Raw genomic sequence first — 20590 nt, forward strand, 5'->3', positions numbered from 1 at the left:
AGGACAAAGAGAATATGAGAGGACCAGTGGGCACCTATGAAAAGGAACTTTAACTCTCATATGCCTCTACCACTTCCAATCACACTGCTATGAGAGACTTTCGGAACATACTGATGCCCCTTGGAGCTAGCCACCCAGGATTCAGTGAAGCTGAAGGAAAAAATCTGGCCAGAATCATCTCAATGAATGGTACAACCTTCCATCTAACTCAGTGGTTCTCAACCTTTCTAATGCCGTGACCCCACAATACAGTTCCTCATGTTGCAGTGACCCCAAACCAAAAAATAATTTTGGTGGCTACTTCATAACTGTAATTTTGCTACAGTTATGATTCGGAATGTAAATACCTGATATGCATTTTGTATTTTCCGTTGGCTTTAGGCCACCCGGCCGGGGTCGCGACCCACAGGTTGAGAACCGCTGATCTAACTGCTTAGGAAAAAAGAAAATGTGTTATTCTGATTTCTGTCTTCTCTCTAATCATATCTAACTGCTCAGGTTCTGTTATTACTACTCTTACAATAGAATTTAAATCTGCTTCTCCGTAGCTCCACAATCAGCACCTGATTGCAAGTTGTGACATATTTCAAATATGGGCTTGTCTTTCTGTCTAAATGTTGAGTCATCCCACCTTAACAGAATGAACTCCACACAGCAGCCTTGCCCCAGCCTCAACTCAGTCAGTGGTTTCCTATGACAGAATAAAACCCAAAGTCCTTCCCTGAGCTCCAAACTGCTGTCCCCACCCCCTAATTTGAAAGCCTGTCTAGTCAACCCCACTTTCTTCAACATTTTTCTTATTTTACTTCACATCTGCCTCATCTGTCTCCTATCTATTTATAAAATAGTTTAGGCACTTTATCATATTTCAGTTGTTTTACCCTAAGCCAGGATCATTCTCTTCCTGTAGCTCTTTATATGCATGGCTCCTTTTCTTATCTTTCAAGTTCCATTTCAAATACAGTCTCCTTGAAATTGAATTTTTTTATTACCGTATCTATAGCAAAGTTCCTCACCTCTCATCCCTCTACAAACACACACACACAAACACACACACACACACAAATGCACACTCGTTACTCTGTTACTCTGTATTTACTTCCTCCTAGTCCTTTAAATACTGAAACATATATTTACATAAGTAAGTCTTAAAGCAGAGAAACAGGATCTGGCACAGTAAAGTTCAAAAATATTTGCTGAAAAACAAAAATTATTTTTATTTGTATTCATTTTATTGATTGAAATACTGAATGTTATTTTAAATGTTCATTTGCAATTTGTAAGTCTTTTTGTATGGACTGCCAAATTGTATAGTTTCTTTCATTTCCCCTTCGTCTCATTCAAAGTGTCTAATTTATTGGTGAAGACTAACTTCTTATTAAAATTATTTAGCTAACATCTCTTGTGTGAGTAACACTTTTCACATGATTTTTAAAATTTTAATAGTTTGAAATACAGGCATTTTATTTTCTCTTTTCAGATTTTATTTATTGAATTTTAGAAAGAGAGGAGAGGGAGAAAAAAATGTGGGTAGAGAAGCAGAAAGCATCAACTTAGTTGCTTCCTGTATGTGCCTTGACCAGGCAAGCCTGGGGTTTGAAACACACAACCTCAGCATTCCTGGTTGACGTTTTATCCACTGCACCACCACAGGTCAGGCAGAAACATTGCCAGAACAGCAGTCAGACACTTTATATCTTCGGTATCTAAATTATCTTTTACTTTGACTTTTCTGATTATGCCAATAAAATTATTTTTACCGCATTTATAAAACTTGACTAAATTTTTATTATAAATAAACTTTTATTTATACTTTAAACTTACATTTTTAAATTATCTGTAATATATTTTTGTTGAATGATATATGAAGCTTTCACATTTATTTATATATTTATGTTGTAACTAGTATTGTTAATAGACTTCACAAGTCTTATGCAAGGATCTAAGGTTTTAGTAAATATAACTTCAAAATAAACTTTTACAAGGGAAGTTTCTTTTTCTAGAAATTTCTAAATTAGTTTTATATATAAATATATTTTGCCAGATGAAATTATAACTGAATATCATCTTGTAATGCATAATCACGTTTCTAAGTGTTAGTAAATTACTTAGATACTGATCTTTCATTTGTTTTGTTGTGGATTTCAAAAAATGTATTTTGGTTAATTTATAAAGCATTTCAGTTTTATTGTCACCTATCTAGAAATGTATAAATAACTCTCCTTCTATTTTCCTTCAAATGAAACAATGGGAAAAGTTAATAACCAAAGCTATTTTCATATGTCTCAAATTAGATTTACATTGTTATTTTCTAGATAAGACACTCTGATAAACTCAGAGCAGAGTTAAAATAAACTTAGAATAAAAATAGTCATTTAGTCTGACATTAGTATTTTTAAATGATTGCAAAATAATGTAGGATGTATACCTTCTAGTTATAAATATCTGATTAGGTCACCACTTACATTTTTTTACATTATTTATTATTTATAACATTATTAAACATAAATCGATTAATTCTATATTCAGTATCTGATATTTCATTATACTGAACATTATCAGAAAGAAGGAACCTATTAGGTCCCCTCTATCATTTAGAGCTACATCCAGAGTATTGATTTTGACACACAGTAAATTCTCAATAAATATCTGCTGAACATGTGAATTCTTCTTAGGATGAAATATTTCTGGATGAAAATAAAAGACTTCAGAAACTTCATGCAAATGTAATTTTTGTTTTGTTTTGTTTTTGTTTTTTCAGTGAGAGGAGGAGAGATAGAGAGACTGACTCCCGCCAGCTCCCCAACCAGGAACCACCCGGCAACCCCATCAGAAGTTGATGCTCCAGTACCTAGCCATTTTTAGTGCCTGAGGCAGACGTGCTGGAACCAAAACAACTGAGCCAACCTCTGTGCATGAGGCGTTTCTCGAACCAATAGAGCCACTAGCTGCAGGAGAAGAGGGAGAAAAGGGCTTGAATAAGGAGGGGGATAAAAACAGATGGTCACTCTCCTGTTTGTCCTGGAATTGCAGGCCAACACTCTATCCACTGAGCCACTGCAAATGTAGCGCAAATTTGCACTGGACCTTAATGTAGTTTTAATGTTTGCCAAAGAGTTTAAAAAATACTGAAGGTAACTTCTAATCTTTTAATAGAATAATCTTGAAATATTATAACACATTTATAGATAATTTATGCTTATTTAAAAAGATACATTTTTTTCATGTGAATTTAAAATACACGGGAGGCTAAAATGTCTCTTAAATATATTCTTAAATAAAAATTGCTAAAAAAAAAAAAAAAAAAAGCATCATGGTCCTGTCTGGTTGGCTCAGTGGTAGACCATCGGCCCAGTATGTGGAAGTCCAGGGTTTGATTCCCGGCCAGTGCACACAGGAGAGGTGACCATCTGCTTTTCCACCCTTCCCCCTCTCTTTCCTCTCTATCTCTCTCTTCTCCTCCCACAGTCAAAGCTCCATTGGAGCAAAGTTGGCCCAGGCGTCAAGGATGGCTTCATGGCCTCTGCCTCAGGTGCTAGAATGTCTCCAGTTGCAACAAAGCAATGCCCCAGATGGGCAGAGCATCGCCCCCTAGTGGACATGTCTGATGGATCCCTGTCAGGTACATGTGGGAGTCTGTCTGCCTCCCCACTTCTCACTTCAGAAAAATACAAAAAAAAAATAATTTTTAAAAGCATTATTAATTAGGTTTTTTTCAAATTCTTAGTCACTAACATTCTGCTTTTTGAAATAAACTGCATACAAGTCAATTCAATAAACATTTTTAACATTCTTGACTCATCAAATTTGGTTTTACATTAGTAAGTCTGCAGACATAGGTATTTTTGAAATGCACTGAAAGGGAATATATCAAAGCTTCAAATCAGTGGGTTAACTTGATTATTATTCTGAAGACTGTTCCGGTGATTAGTCCAAAAAGCCTAATTTTGCTTCTAAGCTCTTGTTTCTTAAAGACACAATTAATTTTGTAAAAAATTTCAATATTCACTGATCAACATAATTTTTTTCCAAACACCTATCAATAATTTATCTAGAATATTTGGTTCAGGTGGTCTTTATGATACTTGCACTAACAAGATGAAATAATAACCTGTGTCAAATTAGCTCTTAAAATCGTTTAAGTGAAACAGAAATCAATACATAAGGATTTTTAGAACCTACTTTGTCTAGTCTTTTCTTCTCAGTAACTTAATAAACCATTGTAAGTTCATTTTCCTTAATTATCCTTGACCTCATTTCCTCTTTAACTTAATCAATATTTTGCTGAATAATTTTTGTGGCCCTAAATTTATCTTTTGTATCATCTTACCAATACAAAGTTCAATAAAGGTTAATCTGTATAAATATCTTACTTTTAGGGTATTTAATTTATTCAGAGGCATTGTTTTATTTTTATTCCAAACTCTTTTTTTCTTTTAGATTGTAAACATATATGAGTTCATTGGTGACTGAGCAAGTGGATTTTTTTTTTTCTAAATCTATCTAGCTGAAAATAGTATGTATGTGGCTCAGAAAAAATAATCGCTGCCCCAGATTGAACTCGGGCTTCCCACAATTCATGATTTCAAATGGCTTACCATTGCTATTGATTTTTTTTTCTCCCCTGAGCTAGCTAATCAAATCTCTTAGTCTTGACCTGTCAAATATCCTGGCTAGGGTTCATCATACTTCATTATTGCTTATTGCTTTGTCTCTTTTAAAGTATTCTTGCGATTTCTTTCTTTACTTTCTAAGGACTCTTCAAAGTTTTTATCATTTATTTTTCTTCTACAGGAAAACTTCAATCCATGCAATCATTTGGTAAAAAAGACTAACAGCAAGAAGTCTAAATACTAGAGATGTAGAGCTGAATATGTTATTGAAACAACCGTGCTGCCTCTGTCAATAATATGTTCTCTCAGACTGAATCCTTTCTACCTCTGAGAATACATGTAAATTTCTCCCAGATCCTCAGGCTTCTTGAAATTAAAGGCAGTAGTATAAAATACCCCAAAACTGTGGGCTTTACAACCAGAAAGTTCAAGTTTCAAATCCCTGTTTTATTGTGCCCAGTTCAAATATGTTTTTAAAAATATATATTGTTTTCTTTTTTATTAAATTTATTGGGGCAACATAGGTTAATAACATTATACAGGTTTCAAGTGTACATTTCTATGATACATGGTCTTTATATTGCATTGTGTGGTTATCTCCAAAGTCAAATCATCTTCTATCACCATAATTGGCCCCGTTTCATCTTTACCACCCTACCCACTTCCCTCTAGGAACCACCACACTGCTGTCTCTGAGTATGAGTTTGAGTTTTATATTTCATATGTGTGTAAGTAAAATCATATGCTTCTTAGCTTTTTCTGATCTACTTATTTTGCTTAGCATGATATTCTCAAGGTCCATTCATGTTGTTGCAAATGGCAGTATTTCATCTTTTCTTAGTATTCCATTGTACATGTGTCCTACATCTTCTCTATCCAATCTTCTATCACAGGATATTTTCATTGTTTCTATGTCTTGAACACTGTAAAAAATGCTGCAATGAAAATAAGGATGCATATATCTTTGAAAAAATGTTTTCACATTTTTTGAGTTTATAACCAGAAGAGGGGTGGCTTGGTCATATGGTCACTCTGTTTCTTAAGGGACTTCCATACTGTTTTCCATAATGGCTGCACTAGTTTACATTCTCACCAACAATGAATGAGGGCCCCTGGCCAGTTGGCTCAGTGGTAGAGCATTGGCCAGTATGTGGATGTCCCAGGTTTGATACCCAATGAGGGCACACTAGAAAATCACCTATCTGCTTCTCCACCCCTCTTCTCTTGCTTCTCTTTCTCTCTTCCCCTCCTACAGCCATGGCTCAATTTGAACAAGTTGACCCTGGGTGCTGAGGATGGCTCCATGGCCTCCACCTCAGGCGATAAGAAGAACTTGGTTGCTGAGCAAGGAAGCAACACCCAGATGGGCAGAATATCGCCCCCTACTGGGCTTGCCAGGTGAATCCCAGTAGGTCGCATGCCGGAGTCTGTCTCTGCCTCCTTTCCCTTCATTGAATTAAAAAAAAAAAATAACAACAGAAAACAATGAATGAGGGTTTCTTTTTCTTCACAACCACTCTGACATTTGTTATTACTTGTCTTGCTGATAATAGCCATTCTAACAAGTGTGATATGATAACTCTTTGTAGTTTTGATTTGCTTTTCCTTAATAGCTAGTGACCTTTAGCAACTTTATATAAATCTGTTGGTCATAGCTTGACCCTATGCTTCAATATGGACAGAATATTTGTTAACTAAACTTGGGTTAAAAAGACCTCCTTTATTCAGGCCCCTGAATTTTGACACACCTTCATTAGCCTAAGTCAACATACTGTACTTCTTGAAAATAGGCTGGCTTTCAGATAAGTGTTTCTGGCCATTTATCTGATAATGCTACACTTCATCCTCTTCAAACAAACCTGGTTCTTTGTATCCTTGCTTATTCTTCCATATTAGAGAAAATTCCTTTTCATCTAGTGTTTGAGATGCTTGTAAATATATATTATGATTACAACATTTTCTCTTTTTTAAACTGTTTTTTTCTTCTTTTCCAAACGGGAGGAGGGTAGATAATGAGACTCCCATATGCACCCCTATTGAGTGTCACCAAGCAACACCTTTGTGGGGCCCATGCCCTGCCCATCTGGAGCTATGCTTGCAACTGAGCTATTTTTAGTGCCTGAAGCTGAGGCTTCACAGTGCCATCCTCAGTGCCCAGGGTCAATGTGCTCAAACCAATTGAGACATGGCTGTGGGAGGGGAGAGAGAGAGAGAGAGAGAGAGAGAGAGAGAGAGAAAGAGAGAGATGGGGAATGGAGTGGAGAAGCAGATGAATGTTTTCTCCTGTGTGCCCTGACTGAAAATCAAAACCAGGACATCCACATACCGGTCTGATGTTCTATCACTGAGCCAACTGGCCAGGGCCTGAAATAACATTTTTGAATAAAATATCTCCTTAATAGGTCTGAATATTTGTTTGTTTGTATGTTTGTTATTTAGACATATCTCAGACGGTTATATCTGGCTTGGTCTTGTACTCTACCAGTCCCTCCTGTGTTCTCTTTAATCTCATCATCTTCTGGGTTTCCATTTCAGGTGACTTACTGTATTTAGTTTCTGAGATTTTTATGCACAATTCTTTTTCTAGTTGACTACTTTTTAGCTTCCGAAATCAGGTAAGAACCAAGCACCTATTTCTAAAGCTTTATTTGTTAAGTTATTAACTGTGCTTAATCTGACTAAGCTGATCTTTTCTATGCAACTCGAGTGGTCAGGAATGTGATTCCTGCTTTAAAATTTCTCTCATCACCTCATTTAGTGTTTGAAGTGCAACAAGCAATGAAGGAGTGTCAGAAACCTGAACCGAAGGAATCTCAAGTCTCTCATTTTCATCTGTGCTGCCTTGGGGCAAGTTTATTGATTTCTTTGATCCTTAATTATTTGATCTGTACAAGATAATGTTAACATTCTGTCTACTTTAGATTGTCTGATATATGTTTAACAAGGTTGGTGTAAAAATGTGTTTTAAAATTTATAAATTATTGTACAGATTCTATGGGTTATTATCACTTCAGTCCCGACCACCCTGATTAAGATCTCTGATTCTCGTTAGGGCATTTTCAATCGTAGGCTTCCATTGCAAATGAATTGCAGTGTTTTTCTTGATTTCATAATTTTATTCCCATATTACTATGGATTTTTAGCTAGCTGCTAAATGTTAAGCTTATTTATAAAAGAGTCTGGTGAAAGCCATTTAAGTACAGCAGGTCCAAGATTTTCATGGTGAGAGCGAATTCCTCTTGTTTATTTTTAACCTTATCTTTCAAAGAAAAAGAAGCATCAAACCCATAAAACCTGAGAAAGGGCTGGGATGAGGGAGCTGAGGAGTCTGTGCTGACTGCATGTTTCCCTACTGATAGATGGGGTAGAGTGAGCCTTTTCATCACTTAGCTCACCTTGAAGTGCTGGACAGTGGGCTGCTAGCATCTGAAGGCAGGCAGGGCTTGCTCTCAGGGTCTTTATTGGGTGAGATTATTTCCCTTGCTCAGTCCTCAGTAGACGCTGCTGAGTACATTCTTTGATTGAGCTGGGTTCTGGCTCTATGCCACATTCAGACAGGCCACTAGGTGTTCCCTCTGATCACCTCTGGTTATGGGATTGCAGGCTGTGTTTCCTAACAAGGTAGTGCCACTGGCTGGATTCCACAGTTGGGAAGATTGGTGGTTGAGGCTGTGTTATTGCTCTTGGTCTCGTGGCACCTCACGCTGTGCTCCCTGACTGGATGGTATCACTGCTGGACTCTGCGTTCAGGTGGGGCTGCAGCCCAGGCTCCACGGTCATACTGGACTTTAAGCTAGGGAATCATAGCCTGTGTCCTAAGTTTGGGCATGGTCATAGCTGGGCTTTGTGATCAAGTAATCCATTGGTTATGCTCTCCTATTGGCCAAAGTTACTGACTAGGCTCTCTGGTTGTGTGTGGCCTCTAGCTCTACCTTAAAACAGATGTGGTTGAAGATTGTGTTCCACAGTCTAATGGGGTCATTGGGGTTCCTGGTCAAATGGGGCCACAGGCTATGTTCCAGTGGGCAGGGTCACTGGCTGAGCTCTCTGTCTGAGCAGGGCTGCAGAATGTGTTCAGCAATTGAACAAGACCATGGTTGTGTTCTACAACGATGTGATACATTAGGCTGGGTTTTGAGGTTAACTCAAAGTCACTGGTTATGTGAAGCTTTGCTCAATAGTTGGTCAGGGCTATGTCTTAGTTTTCTTCCTGAGAATGTACTTCACGGTCATTGGGCATCTGCAGCTAAACTCAGAGGGCCAAGACTGGAAGCTTTGCTAAACAGTCCACTGTATGTAGAATTTTTTTATAAAAATTAACCCGGCCCTGGCCGGTTGGCTCAGTGGTAGAGCGTCGGCCTGGTGTGCAGAAGTCCCGGGTTCGATTCCCGGCCAGGGCACACAGGAGAAGCGCCCATCTGCTTCTCCACCCCTCCCCCTCTCCTTCCTCTCTGTCTCTCTCTTCCCCTCCCGCAGCCGAGGCTCCACTGGAGCAAAGATGGCCCGGGCGCTGGGGATGGCTCCTCGGCCTCTGCCCCAGGCGCTAGAGTGGCTCTGGTTGCAACAGAGCGACGCCCCGGAGGGGCAGAGCATCGCCCCCTGGTGGGCAGAGCGTCGCCCCCTGGTGGGCGTGCCGGGTGGATCCCGGTCGGGCGCATGCGGGAGTCTGTCTGACTGTCTCTCCCCGTTTCCGGCTTCAGAAAAATACAGAAAAAATAAATAAAAATGAACTCATAGTGAGTAGATTATAGGTTCCCAGAGGTGAAGGGGATGCAGGGGATATAGAAATGAGGGAGGTGGTTGTTAAAGGACACAACTTCCAATTAGAAAATGAACAAGTTCTGGGCATCTAATATACAGTTTGGTGACTCTAGTTAACAATACTGTGCTGTGTACTTGAGAGTTACTAAAAGAGGTGATCTTAAAAGTTCTCACTCCTACATCCAGATTGTGGTAACTATGTGAGGTGATGGATATAGTAACCAACTTTAATATAATTTCACAATATATACTTATGTCAAATCATCACACTGTACCTCAAACTTATACAATGTTGTATGACAATTATATCTCAATAAGATGAGGGGGGAAAAGAAAAAACCACAAATACCTGACTTATAAAATCTATAAATATTATAAAATTATTGCTTTAAAGCACTGAATTTTGGGTGTGGTTATGCAGCAATAGCAATACTAAAACCTTGATAGAGTGCAGAATTTTGTAGAGGATGGTAGACAACCTTTCTCCTCCATCATAGTGCCTTTTGGTAAAAGTTAAAGTAAAGTCATAAAAGCCTTGACTCCTGTATTTTTTTTCTGTTAGTTCACCGGGGAATATTTTGAGAAGATAATTTGGGGATTTAAATGTGCAGAGAGGTAACCTAATAAGCACCAAAAGATGTTTTTCTGTAAACAAGAAAGAAGAAACCTATAATCAAAGCCTAAGGAAGCTCATTTACCTTGAAATCAGAACTTCCCAACTGCTTTTCTTGGCATTTTATAATCCTTGCCCTGCAGGCATTTGACCATATTTCCAGCAGCATTAAATGACATACACTTTTTAAGTAGGCACTAATCAAACATTCCATGTGCTAATCCTATACCTTAATCACTGTTGGTACTCTAGTATTCTGTAACCAAAGTGCTGAGTTGATAGAATTTGTAAACCCAAGGCCAGGTTTGAAATTTTCCTTTGGTATGAAAATAGCTAGAGCTTTGGCTGGTTGGGTCAGTGGAGCATCAGCTTGGCGTGCAGACATTCTGGGTTTGATTCCCAGTTAGAGCACACATAAGAAGTGACCATATGCTTCTCTTCCCTTCCCTCTCACCCATCTCTCCCTCTTCTTCTCCTGCAGCCAGTGGCCTGATAGGTTCGAGCATCAGCCCCAAGCACTGAGAATAACTCGGCTGGTCCAAGCATTGGTTTCAGATGGGAGTTGCTGGGGCGATCCCAGTTGGGCGCATATGTGGGAACCTGTCAATCTCCCCTCATCTCACTTAAGAAAAAAGAAAAGAAAAGGAAAGAAAATAGCTAGAGCATATCTTGGTTAGATAGAAATCTGTGTGAGGTTTAAAAGATGACACTCTTTACTGATAGATTCTTTACATCATAACAGCTTTGATCCATTCTTTGTCTTAACACACACACTGTGCTGATAATAATTGTTTTTTGAATAGTGTATTTACTTGGGAATTGAGAGATACAAATTCTATTTGTGGCTTTGTTAAAATGTGACTTTGGGAAAAAAATAAAACATATTTGTTTTGGCCTTAAAGTCCTTTTTGCTAAATGAAAGTTTGATTTAGATTGGTAGTTGACAAAACAGGTCAGCAGTAGAAATCCTTTTCTACATATGTAGGTATATTAAATAGTGACTCTGTTAGATTTGATACTTCCTGATTTGTGATTGTCTTTATTACATATTGAACATACACATAAGTATACACCTTCTTTAAAATGTTTTTTAAAAACTCAATGAAAATTTTATTTTCTTTACTGAGGTATAATTCACATAAAATTAACCATTTTAAAGTGAACAGTTCAATACCAATTTATTCCAACCACCAACTCTATCTAGTTCTAAAGTATTTCATTATATTTATTATTTTAAAATAAGTGTTTTTCTGTTCATAAAATAATAATTTTTTAGACAATGTGAGAAGATAAGTCAAGATAAAATTTAAAATTAAGTAAACTTTAATGCCATAAAATAAGGCCAGAATTAAAATTCTGGAGCGGACCTGTGTATACTACACACACTCTCTCTTAACATCACCCATTACTGGGATATAATATAACCAGAAGCACAACTGATAATATTACATACTTGAAACAACAAATTCAAAGATGTAAATATTTCATAGATATAAATATATATATATATACATACACACACACAATAGCAAAACATATTACTGTGCAGGGATAACATTTAAAAGGCTGGAAACACCCAGGTGACCTTAAATGGTCACTGATGTCAATAAAAGATAACAATATATAATTCTATCTACAAGCCCAGCATAAATTGCCAAATTTTTATAAATAAATTAATGTATTTCTTCAAAGAATGCACTTTGTAAATCCTACCAAAAATATGATGTTGCTTCTCATATTTAATAAATGGCAGAAATAGATATAATAACTTTCCATCAAAAATATGTTAGTCATGATTAGTCAAAAAAGAGAACGAAGAAAAGGTTTTTCTTCTTTTTTTCTTTTTATACATAAGAATATTATAGCCTACATGTTTAAGGATTTGTGGAGCACTGCAACTGTCTCTGGTCAAAGTACTGATTGTGATGTTGTTATGAAGTTGCTTATCTATATTGGCTCTCCTACTTCAGTGGTCAGCACGGCTGCACAGAGACAAGCACAAATTAGTAAAAGATTCTCCGAGTACACTAGCCCAAGCCCATTATCCATGGTTTCACTTTCTGCAGTCAACCGAAGCCAGAAATATGAAATAGAAATTTCCAAAAATAAACAATTCACAAGTTTTAAATTATGCATCATCTGAGTAGAGTGATGAAATCGCTCACAGCCCTGCTTTGTCCCACATGGGACACGACTCAGCCCTTTGTCCAGGGTCTCCACTCTGTGTACTGTTCCTGCCTGTTAGTCACTCAGTAGCCCTCTTAGTTATGGGATCAAATGTCACAGTATCACAGTGCTTGTGTTCAAATAACCCTTATTTTATTGGGATAATGGCCCCAAAGTGCAAGAACAGTGATGCTGACAATTAGAAGCCACAGAAGAACTTCAAATAACAGGCTGTCAAGTACTTTCTTTAAATGAAAAGGTAAGTGTTCTCAACTTACTGAAAAAAAGAGAAAAAAAATCATGTATTAAGATTACTAAGATCTGTGGTAAGAACAAAAGTACCTGTAAAATTGCCTAATTTATAAATTAAACTTTATCATAGGTAGGTATGTTGAGGATGAATCATAGTATATATACACACAGAGTTTAGTATTAAGTTAGGCCTCCTCTGGGGATCCTGAATCATATCCCCCTGGATATAGGGGGACTACCACACTGCTTCTGAGTGACGAACCGTCAAGCAATCTGAAGCCACAATACTTCTCTCAGTGGGCACACCTAGACAGTCCTCCCCTAAAAAGGGAGTTCCAGAGCTGCACATCAATACTATTGCGCACCATAATTTTCCCACTTATAAATATTCTGTGAATATTTTCTATGGCATAAAACATTCTACTATGAAATAATTTTAATAACTAAATTCTTATGGTTGTTACCATAACTTATTTCAAGATACTGCAGACTTTCAACTGGCATTTTATGAAAAGAAAAAAAATACCACCTTCAGAAACAGGATGGAATGAGAGGAAAATCTACTTTGAATTAACAGATATTTAGATCTTGGTATATTTGCATAGCTTTTCTATAAAGGATTGAGTTTTCTTTAATCTCATGTCTCACACCCACAGTTCTCAACTGCAGATGGTTTTTCCCATAGGGCTTTTGGTTATGTCTGAAGACCATTTTAATCATCACAGACAGGAGAATGAAAAGAGAGTGCTGCTGGCATCAATGGATAGAGACCAGGGATATTGTTAAACATCCGCAATACACAGAATAGCATCCCACCAACAACAACCAAAGAGCGATCTGGATCCAAATGTCAATAGTGCTGAAGTTGAGACACCCTGCTCAACATGAAGCATGGGCAAGAGGAAGGTGACTGTTTTTGACAGCTCACGTCCTGTGTTGTCCCATGGACGTATTTTTGACTTGTGTTAAAGTTAAATCACTAAAGATGATTGGCATGTGTGTTGTGTGGAGACAGTTTTGATTGTTTAATACAGAAAGTGTATGCCCTGGCTCCTGTTTTTCTGAGTGGGCTTCCAAGGGGGTGGACCTACACCGTCTCTCTCCTTAAACCAGACACCTCCTTTCCTCTCTTCATGCCAGTCATTCCAGGTATTGAGAATGATCCTCTACATGTAAGAAAAGATATTTTAGACTCTTTAATTGTTCTGTTAATTAATCAGCTCCTACTGAATACTATTGGGCTGTTCTGTTTATGTTTTATTATATATATATAATTATATATATTTCTCCCAGTGCTACATGGACTCTGCCTTAAAGTCAAAGTTTTACACAAATATTTTCAGGTTGCTCAATTTCATTAATAATTCTGAACCTAATATTTATTTCCTTTTCCTTTCTCATTGGAAGCCCTTGGTGTGGGTGGAGCACAGAGCACATTCCTAGCAGCTGTGGCTGATGCAATGCTGTGGGAATACTCCAGCTCCCAGAACCCTCCTGGGCACACCCAGGAAGGAAGCTCGCCTGCTATAAGGAAGTGACTTAGCACCAACCACACAGCTCCCTGATCTTTTCAGCCATTGGCTATGAAGGACACGCTGTAACATCCTATTGGCTGAACCTGTGTATATAAGCTAGTTTGCTTCCTGAATAAAGTGGATCTGTGTCACTGAACATGGTCCCCGGAGTCGGGTCTTTGAGTCTCTGTCGTCCACCCCCCACAGGACTTGTCCACACTTGGAACATTATAACTAATTTCCACATGGCACTCTGGGTCTATGACTAAGTACAATTCCTCAACATACCTGTGTTACTTGTCTAACCTGCTTGGTTTGTATGAGCAACTTCTCCCCTCTCGTTGCCTACTGTTGCTCCAGCATGCCTTATTTTTGTGGACATGTACCTGACGTAAATATTGAGAGGTCATCATATCGTGCCTCTTTACAACCTCATCATAAGATGTTAAAAAGTCAGCGTAGAGAAAAGTTTTTCTACACTGCTTTAGCACACACATCTCAGAGACATAGAAGCACAGCTCAGTCATTGTTCCCACGACTTTAGACAGAGAACATTAGAATAGTGGTTAATACCTGGCCTGTGTCAGTCAATTAAAATTTCTTTTTAGTGCATTTAAAATTGAAGTTAAGAGACTCTAGTCCAGAAACAAGACATATAATGTACTTTAGTGGAAAAGCAAGAGGTAGCAGAGGGAATAGTGGCAGATTAAGAGTATCCAGTGGGAGCTGACATTCAGCTTGTATGGTTGATTGCTTTCTGAAAACCATGTCACTTCCTTTCACATTTTTCTAATTTAATTATTAAAAGCAGCTAGATGTCCAATTTCTTTGGAAATTTTCCTAATCATTAATTTTTGAATTAAATATTTTAAAAATATTTCATATAACCACAGAGGAAAATTGCTACTTGTTTCCCTGGATGCTATTTGCAACCTGAATTCTATCTAGCTTGTGTTGCCTTTCTTTCCCTGCACAGTCATTTTACAGCAAATATTTATAAATTATGTGACAAAATAGCCACAGTCAATGAACATTAGTAGGTTTAAAGTCCCATTTTTGATGGACTGGAATAGCTATGGAATCATTGCTTCTAAACTGGAGGGTTATATTTTTAAATGAAACTTTTGATTTTTTAGCCAAAGGAAGAAAATAATGAGGAGATATGGGTGTTATAAAAGGACAATAGGTAGACAGTCCTTGTTGTGTGAGGAATGAATGGTTTGAGTTCCACTAAATAATAATTACCATCATTATAGTGATTTACAGTTAATATTCCTTGCCACATTAATGAATTTGATACACAAAATAATCCAGGTAAAGCAGTTCCTAATATATTTATTTAACAAAAATTTTTAAATGCAAAGACTTGTTAAATACAAATTTTGTTTGTTTTCAATTTTTTTTTCAGGCACAGTTTACAATCAATATTATTTTGTATTATATTCAGGTGTACAAAAGCTGTGTTGTATATATACAATTCAATATTACTCATCCATTAAAAAGAGCAAAATCTTACCATTTGTGACAACACAGAACTAGAGGTTATACTAAGTGAAATAGAGATTTTTAAGTAAAAGCAGCAAAGCCAAATATTCATGATCTGAGTTCAAGTTTCAGATTTCACAAATTGTACTAGGTCGGGTTTATCTGAAAAGCACAGAGTCTGCATATCCATGTTTATAAGTGTGTCTAAAGACTGATGTAGTGATTTTGAAACAGAATAATACTATACCCGATTTAGTGCCACTGATAACAATGCAGTGAACAATCACCTGCAGATGAAGGAATCCTGTGTATGATCTCCTAACACTTCAGGGGAACTCTCAGAGAGGGCACCACAGAGTAGCTTGACAATAGCCCCTAGCTTTTCAGTTAAAACAATATTAAATTTTTAAAAACCAATACTGTGCTATCCTGACATCTAAAATAATGTTGACCAAGGGAAATATTTTTTAATTGTGTAGCTTATGTGAATGTGATTATATGAGTTCCTCGGGACAGAATAAAAATAAAACTTTTTTTTTCTTTTACAAAATTGCTGGAATATTTTTAAAATTTTCTTAAAGCTTTATTTATCAATTGATCTGATTTGTTTTTGTTTTGTTTGTTTTTTATTAACTGAGAGGCAGGGAGGCTGAGATACAGACTCCTGCATGCGCATGGACTGGGATCCACCCGGCAAGCCCACTATAGGGTATGCTCTGCCCATCTGGGGCAGTTGCTCTGTTGCTTGGCAACCAAGCTATTTCAGCCTGAGGTGAGGCCATAGAGCCATCTTCAGGTCCTGGGGCCAATTTGCTCAAACCATTCGATCCATGGCTGCGGCAAAGGAAGACAGAGAGAGAGGAGAGAGATAAGGGGGGAGGGGTGGAGAAGCAGATGGTCCCTTCTCCTGTGTGCCCTGACTGGATCAAACCTGGAACTTTCACATGTCAGGCTGGCACTCTACAGCAGAGCCAACTGGCAACGGCTGTTTTTTTGTTTTTTGTTTTTTGGTATTTTTTTTTAACATACTCTCTAAACTAATGGTCTGAAATAGGAATTTTGCTTTACAAATTTTCTCAGTCTTTATTAATGAATTAGAGAATTTCCCAGTTTACTTGGCCCAAAATGATCTCTCCTTGTCTTTAAGGAAATCATAAGCTTTTCTTTAGTTTACCTCTTCAATTCTCATAGGAAAATAATAATGTTTTATTCCTGTTGAGGTTGTGACTACACCATGGGGTAAAAGTTGTTTTATTCTTGTAGTATGTTCACATATACCTATCAGACTCTCAAGAGTTGAAGATGAATTCCTCTCAATGAATATTGCTTAAAGATCTATGCAGGTCCTCTTTATTATGAGGGCGAGCCTGAAGCCTGAGAGCCAGGCAGAAATTCAGGTGAGCCTCAGAGTAACATATGCATGGAGCAAATGGTTTAAGCTTCTACCTTACATGATAAAGAGATGTTAAGATTTTGTTAGATTAATATCTATTAAGTGGAGCACAAGGACCATAGCCCAATAAAAGACTACATGAGAAACTGAAATAAAGTACCGTATTACTCACAGGCCCTGGAAAGAGTAAACTACATGCTTCGAGGGCCCACACTGGTGGTAGAGGCAGTGTGCAGGCCGAGAGAGAGACAGAACCACAAAGCACATGGGTGGAGTGCTTTCAGGTGCTCAGGCTAAGACCAAATTGGTTAATTCAAACCAAAAAAAAAAAAGTGGGGTTTTGGTAAACTCTCCAGGGTTCTTGTCTAAGGAGGAGTGCATAAGGGGAAGGCCCTGGGAGGTGAAGGAGATTGTTGATCACAGAACTGTATGTAGGAGACTTCATATCAGGAATTCACAATTACTTTTTATTTTTTTCTGAAGTTGGAAACGAGGAGGCAGTCAGACAGAGTCCCGCATGTGCCCGACTGGGATCCACCCGGCATGCCCACCAGGGAGCGATGCTCTGCCCATCTGGGGTGTCGCTCTGTTGCAACCAGAGCCATTCTAGTGCCTGAGGTAGAGAGGCCAAGGAGCCATCCTCAGTGCCTGGGCCAACTTTGCTCCAATGGAGCCTTGGCTGTGGGAGGGGAAGAGAGAGAAAGAGGAAGGAGAGAGAGGGAGGGGTGGAGAAGCAGATGGGAGCCTCTCCTGTGTGCCCTGGTAGGAAATCGAACCCAGGACTCCTACAATTACTTGTTATCTGTTGGCTTTATCTGGGGAATGCAGTTGCATGAGGTGACCAGTGTCAGTTCAAAGCCCCCCGAGGACTCTTGGTTAAATAAAATGAATGTTAGAGAAGCAATATCATAAAGTAGCTTAGCTAAAGTCTTGGTAGGCGAAAATATCCTTATTTATTCTATTTATTATAAGCCTCATCTTTATCCCTTTTCAGTATGATGGTAGCAAGTTCTTGAGGGCTGTGTAAATAGAGTATGGCCCTAGAGGGCAATTATCAAGAGCATAAGATTAATATTTAGTCAGTAGGCATCCACATATGTTTGAACATAAAACAGGGTTATGATGTGCAGGTAGGCATTTGAAATAAGAAAATATATAGTAATGCAGGGAAATTTCTCCTGAACTTTTTCTCTGAGCATATACCTCCTTATCTGTTTTATTTTAGAGCTATCTATATTATTTTCCTCTGTATTAATCACAAAAGATATGTATTAATATACAAGAAATGTATGAATTAGCAAACTAGACATGCAGAAAGGTCTGTGATTTGTAAAGTAGTTTTTCTCCCCAGAGGTTGTAAAAGTTGAATTTACCATAGGCATAATCCCATGCAAAATTTTTTGTTTATGTTATAATCTGAAAAATACCTAAGTTTTAAAAGGATACACGTACAGTTTCAAAGTTAAATTGGGCTTCGTATGAAACCTCAAAGTGCAATGGCAGCCACACTTCTCCTGAGCAAGTTTATGCATTGAGAAATGGCATTTAATTTTCAAATAGAGGTAGTTAGTTTTTGCTAAGAATGTGGTCCTTTTCTAGAGATGCCTTTGCTGTGCTGATGGGTAGAATTTATATGACGCATCGTGCTATATTAATATATTTAAACCTATTTAAATATTCACATTCATATCCCTAGGAAAGAAACTGGAAAGGGGGTGACTTGTTTCCTACAATATGAGGGAGACTGTCATATTTGTACAAACATTATTGACTCTCTGAAAGTTAGAAACGGGGATCTTTCTAACTTTAAAGTAATTATCCAGATAGATCTATGCCAAGAATTCTGAAAATATTTCTGTTGTCAAAAATTCTCCAATAATAACTAGAATAATAATTCGATGAAGGTTGTTTTTATTAGAAAAATAGAAAATGATTTTTCCTAGTGTGTCTCTTCTTTGCTTTTTCTTTGAAAATCAGCTTCAACAACAGAAATCCCATCAAGAATTCAGAGGTTCAAGCTCTGGTCATATCTTTTATTTCTTTTCCAGTGTGATACATTCATAACCATACCCTTGACACTGCAGCTACTAATAGTTCTAATCACCTGATATTCTTAACCTTCTATTTTGAGGACTCCTCAATTCTACCTCAGATCTGCTACTTGTAGAGAGATGTTAGGATAAATTAAAAAGCCTTTCTGTTTCCCAGGGATCAAAATCCCTGAATTACATTAATCAAGGTCAAAGATGGCATTTGAGATGCTGTGTAAAAATAAGAATATTGCTAAGCCTGGATTGAATTGTTGAATATAAAATCAAAGCACAAACTTTAAGCAGTGTCAGTGAGAAAATGTATCACAGAGTTATACAGATACCAATGAGGCTTTTTTAACAACAAAAAAAGAAAATTTAAGAAGAAGAGATAAAAGGGCAGAGATTTTTCTCTGATAGATAGTCCATGGGTAGTGAGCAGGATGCTGTTATTTCTTTGATCTCTTCAGCACAGCCTATACTGCAGTTAAGAGGAGGATGGTGACTTCAGAAAATTTGGTAGTAGGATTATCTGTATGCATCTATTGGCCATTAGAAACAAAAAGCTGTAAATATTTAATTTTTTTTAGTCTTTACTATAAAGTTGTCCCTACATATTTGTTTGCCATGAGAGAACATAAAAAGCAATTAGCAAAAAAATGTATAATAAACAAACAGACATACAAAACAAAGATGCTTTCTTTTGTTTCAATAATGGTTCTATACCTAAAAGGGACAGGAAAGTTGTGGATGCCATTAATATTCCTTTCCCTAATCAGCAGAGTTAGGAAGCTGTTGTTCAAGTCCTTTTTCATTATTATACCGTGAAATTCAGTGGAGAAAAAAAAAAAGATTTTACTATATTACCATTTAACTAATATATAATGAATAACTGCAATTTCGTGACATACCCCACCATGAAAAGTAGGTTTTATTAGTTTTATTGATGATAAGACTCTGGCTCTGAACCCTACAGAAATTTCTTGGGAGTGAGGTGTATCTTATCTCAAAGACAATGATCTTCCTATGGGATCATCCTTGCTCTCTCCCAGCCTCTTCCATATGCAGTGTTCCTTCTTCTTTTTTTTTTTTTTCTTAAGTGAGAAGCAGGGAGAAGAAAGACAGAGACTCCCACATGCACCGCAACTAGGATCCACCTGGCAAGCTCCTATGGGGCAATGCTTTGCTCATCTGGGGCCATTGCTTTGTTGCTCAGCAACCAAGCTATTTTAGTGCCTGAGGTGAGGCAATGAAACCATCCTCAGCACCTGGGGCCAACTTGCTCCATCTGAGCCATGGCTGAAGGAAAGAAAGGGAGAGAGAAAGAGAGAAGGGAGAGGGGGAGGGGTGAAAAAGCAGATGGTCGCTTCTCCTGTGTGCCCTGACCAGGAATCAAATCCTAGCGTCCATATGCCAGGCCGACACTCTACCAGTGAGCCAATCAGCCAGGGGCCATGCAGAGTTTCTTCACTTTGAATGACTAATGACTACCAACTTAAAATATCTGGCCAACTCTTCTTAGAGAATGATATAATTGTGAAGTTCCATGGCACCTTAGATGCTTTCTAGACCAAAATCTCACCCAATTTAAAAATAACATCATTTTATCTGAGGAATGTTCTTTCATCCACATAATAGGAAGTAAGGTGTTTCAAAAGTACGCTAGTGTATTAAGCAGAAATCACATTATTTTATTAACTATTTCCCTCTTTTTCTGATTTTGCTTTGTAGCACAATTTAGGGGAAAAATTAGTCCTTATTGT

Source organism: Saccopteryx leptura, chromosome 3, assembly GCF_036850995.1.
Source record: "Saccopteryx leptura isolate mSacLep1 chromosome 3, mSacLep1_pri_phased_curated, whole genome shotgun sequence".
Taxonomy (NCBI): Eukaryota; Metazoa; Chordata; class Mammalia; order Chiroptera; family Emballonuridae; genus Saccopteryx; species Saccopteryx leptura.